The sequence below is a fragment of the Coregonus lavaretus genome, assembly GCF_964263955.1.
Source record: "Coregonus lavaretus genome assembly, chromosome: 15".
Classification (NCBI taxonomy): domain Eukaryota; kingdom Metazoa; phylum Chordata; class Actinopteri; order Salmoniformes; family Salmonidae; genus Coregonus; species Coregonus lavaretus.
Window position 1 is genome coordinate 43,250,823 of NC_140002.1, and position 8,839 is coordinate 43,259,661.

The following is an 8,839-nucleotide window of genomic DNA, read 5'->3' on the forward strand; positions in this document are numbered from 1 at the left end:
ACCACGTCAGGCCATCTGGCCATCTGTGACGACAGGAAGAGCATTGGGACAAATGAACTCATAAGATCCACAACATGGGAGGGAACAGCTCATTCTGAGCCCAGGAAGATCACAGTATTTCTTGTCCAGCTTTATAGCCACATCCTAAGGATGGTATTTTAATAAGTACAGGTAAATCCCCACTGGACGTGGTACTGTACAAATACAATTATAAGGACCTTGCGAGTATGAATATCTCATGTTCCGCACAGTTACACCAATTCATAGAGAGCTCTGTGTTGTATGTTTTGGAGGTATAATTCTTTCCAACATTTGTAGAAGGTTCCAGAACCTTCCAGTGAGACAGTGTTTTGGAAATTACTCTCCGTGTCTCTGAGTTCAGTGGAGTTTTTCACACCAGACAGATACAGATAGCTGTTGTTGGATCCTGTTTGTCTTCAAAGGCAGTGGCATCACACACGGCAGCGGTCACTGAGCCTCCATCTGTCCCAGGGTGCATCGAGCCAGGACCCCACTGAGTGACCCAAACAGACAAGTGGTAAACAAACATTTATTGACCCTTTCCACAGACACCTAGTTTGGATATCTCCTTGCTACAGATTTGGTTGATTGCCTTTGTTACAAAAACCTAAACTAAAACCCTGTCTTGGTGACAATATGGTGAAGTGTTTTGAACAGAAGTAATCAATGCAACACAACGAGTGCTCCAGGATCTTGAGAAAGCAAACAACTTTGACAGTAGTGTTGCAATCGTTTGGTGTCATTTATGAACACAATCATTCCTTGAATACATTTCTAAACCAGTTGAACAAGACACATTGAAGTAGTTTTTTTTTAAGACAACATGAATAATTGATTATTTAAAAAAAGATAGACAAACTACATACATTGTTTTCAATAAATATATAAAAATATAGCTTTATATTAATATGATAAGACCTTATGGACTTCTAAACCCTGTGAGAATACTATATAGCTAAATCAATCAGGCTGACTGTGGTGGATGAGTGACAGTGAATCATTTGAATCGTACACCAGCATTCCATACAGTATTACTACAAGCAAAGCTTTGCAGCACACACAAAATCGTCTTCAATTCAATAGCGATGACACTAGTTGCAGACACTAGTCCCTCCAATGTTGACTGAAATAATAGAATATCAAATTGAGGGTTCCAATTATTGTAGATTGCTTATAGCAGCTCTTTGGCTGAACTACTAGTGTATGGGCAGTAGATGAGCCTACGGGCTCTCCACACACATCTCAAACAACAGACATTGCATTATCATTCAAGTACTGTACACCATACACTATTGAAATCATAGAGTTGCTCATACTGTACCATACAGTCATAAACTGGCAAATGGCTATTCGTTACGTATATTGATCACTTTCTATTGAGAACCAACATATAAATGTCATTCAGTTTATCACTATACACAAGTTATACATTATTGCCAGTGAGACATAGTAAGGCAAAACAATGAAGACATTCTGTAGAAAATTGGTGTTTGCCAACTATTGGAACGAGTGCCATAACAGCAGAACAAAACTGTATTATTGGCATAATTTAGATGCACTGCACCTATTATGTACAACCACCCTACAGACAAACCTCGGTTTGACAAATATTGATTCGTTGTGAAAACATGTGCAATGGCCAATGTTATAAGCAATAAAAAGATATGATGACATCTGTCCCCAATCAGATGTCGATGTGTTAGGTCTACCGAGGGTGTGTTGGCTATGGGCATACAGATATTGCACGTGGACTATTGTATTTATAAGCAGGTAGTGTTGTGTGTGGCGAATGTAAGGAGTTTACCACTTTAAACATTTAGAGTGCCTTGTCACACTGGGAATATGTGATACTGTCTGGGCGCGTTCATTTGGAAAACTTTGGCTGACACTATTTTGCTGTTTTTGTCTTGAATTCAATATGCACACATGTGAGGGTTATTCTCTACTGCTGGTGTATTATTTATGGCAGATTACGCCACATAGCTCGCATAACCAGGCATACGCGTGCGTTATTGAGTGGGCGATAGCTCACGTTTCGCTGTCAATGGTGCTGAAAATGCAGGCGCTGAATTACACAGAGCTGTCCACTCATTCCAGCCTTTCTCCCTCGTAATAAAACGTTAATTAATCACAAAATCAGCTCACTTTCACTTGCCCCAAAGTTTTACAGACTAAGGGGACAGTTTCAACATAGTTTTGAAGGTGCAGAGACGCAGTAAGTCAGTAGCCTACCACGTTTTGGCATCATTCTGATGAACATTCAACAACCTTTGATAAACATTATTCCCAATGAATCGAATCAATACGGTGACATTAGGAGTAGTTAGTTTCCTTACCCCTATTGTACTGACACAGAACAGGTATTTGCCTATTGAGTCAGGGGGCTAGGCTACTCTGAATACTTTATGAGCAACACCGAGTAACTGCACAAGACATGTCCCACTGGAAACACACTGGTTGAATCAACGTTGAACCAACGTGGAATAAAATTGACTTCAGATGAATTGACGTCTGCCCAGTGGGGTACACTTATAAACGCATCTATTATAATAAAAAGGGTGTAATATGAGGCCTTTACTATACAGTGAAGGCTACTACCTCCATATTAAAGGTGCATCAATACTGTGCAGGTAGCTCTGGCACAATCCACTTTTAGAGAGATTGAACGGCTATATTTTGAGAAGAGATAGGCATATCCTAATGCTATCATCAGTAAAAGATGCAACAAGATGACAGTTATTCACTACACATGAAATGCAAAACAAAACACTTACAAAGCTTTTCGGCATAGTCAGTAAAATGGTGATGTGCTTGTAACTACTTGTTAGGCTATAACACTAAAAGGTTTGCCTATACATCACTTGGTGTCCTTTGTCTCAGAGAAAAGTTGGAAGATACACATCCACAACAACACGCGAGTCTCATAGATTTCTGAATGTCGGGATTTCTGAAAGCATAAATGATGGGGTTTATCATAGAGTGACAAATGGCCGGGAGAGCGGTGACGTAGGTATAGATAGGGGGGTATCCGATGTCCGCCACCAGAGAGTACATGGCGAAAGGGATCCAGCACAATGCAAAGGTGCCAAGGATAATGGAGAGGGTGGATACCCCTTTAGTGGTGGGGGAGGAGGAGTGGGAGGTATTCATGAACTGCTGCTGCACGGCGATTTGCTGTGCATGCCGAAAAGCAATCTTGCAAATCTGGAGGTATAGTTGCAAAATAAGTGCAAATACAAAAAGAAAAGTCACCGCCAGTGCGGCGGCGTGATTTTTATCAATGGGGGCGCAAATGCTGCAAGTCGTCTCATCCTCAAGGCAGTTCCATCCCATGATCGGTAGCGCGCCCAGAGTGATGCTAGTCACCCAAATGAGCACCAGGGTGACGATGGTAAAAATCGCCGTTCTTTCCGTGTGGTAAGTCAGTGCGTTGTAAAGGGAGAGGTATCTATCCACAGTGATTGCCAGGATATTGAGAACGGAGGCCGAAAAAGCAGTGATGAGCAGTCCAGCTGATAGCAGCGTCACGAATCCCGTATCAAAAATGTAGGTGATGGTGAAATTCACTATCAAACCAAGCCCCGCCAGTAGGTCCGCGAAAGCCAAACTCCCTATCAACACGAACATGGGCGCTTTCAGGGTGGGCGTGTAAATAATTAAGGCAAGGACGATTGCATTTTCGCAGGACATTAGGGTTCCCGTGACACACAGGACTATATCCCAGGGGTTGACGCTTATGGCCACCGGTTCCAGCTCGAACTGGAATGATGGAGGTGGCGTGGAATTCCCTCCTTCTTGAATATCCCAGGTTGAGGAAGAGGTGTTTTTGAATTGGTTACTCATTGCTGCGGCAGAGAGTGAATCATCACTGAGAAAAACAGAGAAGGGGATGGGGCGCGAGATAGAGACAATTTCAGAGTGATCACCGGTGGAAATGTACAGTGTAAAGACATTTGCGTTCAAGAGTGTATCTTACATATTTCCAAATAAAACATGTGACTTATTAGACTGCCGCACGCTAAATTGCGAAGTGAATGCATGGCTAAAATGCCACCTTTTACGCATAAAGGATATGTGCGGATTATCCCCAAATTAGTCCAATCACAACAGTAAAGCTGTGTTGTTAGTGTAGGCTACTTACGATTTCCTCCGTTGACCCTCAACATATAGAGCAAAGAGTTAAATTGAAATGAGAGCCCCTCTGTAGGGAGTATTGACATCACGCATTGGCTGTTTGAGCAGAAATTTTATGAAAGGATAAACATGGAAATGAATGGGTTGTCTTTGATCTAATTTTAGATCTATGTCATTTCGATTAGTAATAGGATGCTCAAACATTAGATATGGGTTGTTCCACACATGTAGACTATTTGTACCCTCTCGCGTGGTTATAAAGGAATTCTAAGGTCAAAAAACAAATCATGACATTTCTGTGAGAAAGTGGTTCTCTAGTCTATAATTTCTCTGTACTCTAAACACGGACATCACATAATATGTAGATATATAAGCTGATCACTAACCAGAGCATCCATGCCTGTCACTATCAGTCAGTCAAGTGATGTTGCGATGGCTTGTTGAGGTCTACCCAGACGCATTCCTTGACAGCTGTTCACGGGGAAGATGGAGACTTGGAGCGCGCAGGTGGAGACTATAACCAGTATCCGCAGGCGCCGATGTATAACTTCACCCCTCTTTTTCTGTTGTTGTCGTTATTGTAATAACAAATATTTTGTTTCTCACAGGAGGACATTAAGACTTGGGTGACACACCGCTAGTGATGTTGGCAATTCGCTGGCATTGACTCTTGCTTGTTTCAATCCTATTGGTCCTGTGGATTATTCTCCAAATGACGTCAAGTGCTCCCTCTCCATTCTTTATTCGATGTGTGATTCAGAGCCCCCCCCCCCCCCCCCCCCCCTTCATTAGCATACCAGTATGGGTAGACAACTGTTGTAATCCTAGAACCTGTAGGTGGCAGTATATTACTTGAAAGGCCCTGTTTGCCAAAAAAACATCCAGATTTTGCTATGTCTATAATTGAGATAGCTGACAATTCAACTCCATCAGAAACTTCCTTCACCATGGAGTTGAGTTTAGTCAGCTATAATTTACTGAAACCACTGTCAAGCTTTAGCCTCAACATGGAACTGAAATGAAATAGCCGTCAAAATAGTGATTAGTAAGGCAGCTGAAATCTTTCGACCCCAAAAAGTTTGACCCCAACATTGGTGATTACAGAGTAACTCGATAGCTGGTTAAAAAGGACTTAAACTTGTTGACATGCCTGTCAAAAACAAATTGACATTTCCCCTTATGTTGGGAATTGTGATCGAATCAACGCAGTATTAACCACTTTCAATGTAATATACCGAAACAAAACGAACTATGCAAGATTTAGTATGCAGAACTAACTGTGAAAGAGCACATTGAAGTAGGATTCTATTGCATTGACAGGCACGACTCAGGCCCATACTCTACACAGGCAGGTGCGCCATAACCAATCAGAGCTGCAGTAGGCCTATATGCAAATAGCCATTGCCATATACTGTATGGATCTGTGCCATTTACTTTGAACTGGACTGTGTTTAGGCTACAGCGGTCGCAAGTAGATGCGCTTGTCTTGAGATCAAAGTGAGAACTGCATGTTGCCACGTGCACATTTGTTCATATTCTTTGCTAGTTAGTGAGTTATTAGCCCAGTTATAGCTAAGTTCTAGTCAACAGTGGGTGAGTGTTTGTTTCCAACAAGAGCACAAAATGTGTGCATTTCTAGCCATCTTTGAAAAGCAAGTCAAGTAAAGAGCATTTTTTAATGTCTTAAAAGGGAAGTGTTGTATTTTGAGACTGTCTTGAATAAGCTAAGTATACAATAGGCAGAAGGTTGCGTAATTTGTCTGATTCTCTGTAATAATGCTATGGGAATAATAATGAATGTTATTTTGTAAAGGGATTTCTTGCATCAAACACAACATTTCCAGACACCTCCTTGTCTGTAAGACAAGTGGATAAACAGGTTAATGTCAAGCCCTGCATGTTTTTTTCAAAGGTCTCATGGAATGTAGGCCTACATTGAACACCACACATTGACTGCTACTGTAGGCTAAATGATAGAACAGTTATTTCCACGTTAAATTGTTATGGGATGCATATCCTCCATTGTTTTAGATGGTAGGCCACTCTGGTAGGCCACTCTGGTAGGCCTACATTATGACCAAATAGCCACAGTAGCCTACTTGGCCACTGTTAAAACTGTAACTTAAAGCGGGTACAGCCTCAGTGTACACAGTAAACACGCGCCGGAAGTTGCACAGAATTTTCACAACGTTCAAGTTTGCACTCAGCAGACCTGAAATTTGCTCAGTGCCGAGGGAACATTGATAACCAGTAAGTTTTACACCCTCCACATATCCCCATCATCACCGTAAGAAGTACAATCAACTTCAGGAATCCCCAGGAGGGTGTGTGAGCATGATATCCGCATGTAAGGAAGCAAGGTGTGTGGTGTACATTATATGGTTCTCACCCTTCACTGAACCCTTGACCCTGATCACCCCACGCCTCTGGTTTCCTGTCACAACGCCTGGTACACGGCCACTTCCTGTGTTCTAAGGGAGGGGCTCCTTTAGAAGTTACATTTGAGGAACATTGGGTCATATTGGGACATAGGTGACAAGAGTGAGGGTTACATTCAGGCCTAGAGAGACAACTCACCATCTCATTCAGCAGCTTGAGGATGCTGATTGTGAGCTCCTTCCCTGCAGGGAAAAAAGGTATGTGATTTGGTTTCTATAATATAAAGGCTTGTGCTACCAGGTTTACAGGGTTCAATGGATAACATCAGTATGGAATGGTGAATTGATGGCCATTCAATAAACTCTCAGTTTTGAGCTCTATAAGATCAGTTAAGGGTCATGGCATGAAGATGACCAGTAGCAAGTTCAAGTATTTCAAAAGTACAATGATTCCTCTGCTAGTTTTACTTTTCTTAATGTAATGCAGTAAATCAATAAAGATTCAGTGCACTGAAATATAATTTATTAGGCCATATCGGCATGGTATTAAAAAGGAAGAAATTGAATTTTCATGCACCATCTAAGTTTACTCTTGGGAAAGAAGCAAAGCTTGCTTGAATAAACCACAGCCTTTTAATTTGAAGGATTCACATTGACTCTGATCAAGAAACAATTGGCACAGCAAAAGCTGTCTCGGTAAGGTTTGAGTGCATGAATTGTCTGTTGTATTGTAATGTGTCTACTTTTCTTGCAATGATTAGCAAGTCATAAACCCAGTATTCCCACCAAAGTCATGCAGGCCTCACAATGCTGTTTTCATATGTGTATGACAGAGTCTGGCTACCCAGACTCCTTGCTCAAACGTCACACTCCGCAATGAAAAACGAAAGAGCAGCTGAAGAATTTTGTGTGAGTCGTCAGACTAGATAGGCGATGTATGTGTTGAACTGTTAAGTTAGCAGAAAAACCTCCATCCCCATTATGTGCAGAAGATGTTTCCAGCCGTCACAACAATAGTTTTTAAAAAAAGGGTGGACTGTCAATTAGCAGAAGAGATCGGACCCAGTTTATCTTTCTCAGCTCTGTCGTCTTTCACCTTAGTTGTTACTGTCAACACCTGCTACATCATGCATCAGTAATTTAGTTTAATTTGACTGTGTGGCATGACGCTTGTTGATTGTTAAACATAAACATGGTTTATCTTTCTAAAGCATCTGAAGGGATGTTCCTGAGCGAGCAGCCACTCATGACATGATCTTGTGAACACACCCATTGAGATAAAAAAAACATTGAGGTGATTGTAAGTTGATGTTTAAGTGTCTCAAGCGTTCATGCTTTTATTTACATCAAAAGATGATGGAGTTGAACACCTCCATCTGGCAAAGTCAATTTAGCAAAACAGCTGTGAATGACTTGCAAATACAGTACTGTACAGTGCACGGTTGTAAAGTAGAAATGGACATACAGCATCTATACTCCTCAGTGTAAACCATCCAAGGCATTCCAGGAATATCAAGTCATGTTCAGTCTGTTATGTCAATTATTGTCATGCTGCAGCTTTCTTGAGTCAACTGAACGATTTTGATGTCCCAGCCTCTTTGAAACTATTCAATACCCTTCTTGTCCCTTAGAGGCAAATGTGCTCCACACACCATCAGAAAACAATGTTGACGTCCGTCCTCTGTTCTCCTCTGTCTGTCTTTCTCTCTCTCCCTCTCTCCCTCTCTCAACATCCGACGAACTCAGAGCAAGCAGCAGCCCACTTCCAATTGTCATGGCAACAGCATGTGAACGCATTGGGCCATAGGAGTAGACTGTAGAGTGGATGTAGGAGTGCGGCATCGGAAGCCACCGCTCTATCTCCCGAAGCAAGCTGCAAGGTAGGAGGGGGACAACACAGGGGTTTGGAGAGGTTTATGGACATGTTTGATCAGGCTCATCTCACAGGAAGGTTGAGATGACAGTATTGCCATTGCTGTCCGTTCATTCTGTCATAGATTCATTTTGACTTCATGTATGTAGACATGCAGACAGAGTTGTGTGGTTTATATGAAATATTTTTCATTTTTATTGTTCAGATTAATATGTATTTATTCAAGGAAGTCGAGGGTCTCTATCTATCTCCATCTCACGCTCATCTATCTGGAAAGGTAAAACATGGACATGATTATGTCAGCAAGCCCTCTATTTTAAGCGTTGTTGTTATTGTGTGCGTGTGTGTGTTGTGAGAGGTTGTGTGTGCGTGTGCAATGTGCTGCATATTTGGGTGTGTGTATGCATGTGTGACTGTGTGCATCTGCGTGTGC

The 8,839-nt window shown here is 41.8% G+C and overlaps 1 pseudogene across 1 annotated transcript; it reads right to left on the reverse strand.

Moving 5' to 3' along the window:
- Positions 1 to 2,871: 2,871 nt before the first annotated feature.
- On the reverse strand, positions 2,872 to 3,887 carry LOC311143017 (G-protein coupled receptor 12-like; annotated as a pseudogene). The gene has a single exon. The product of its transcript is annotated as a G-protein coupled receptor 12-like (transcript).
- Positions 3,888 to 8,839: the final 4,952 nt, after the last annotated feature.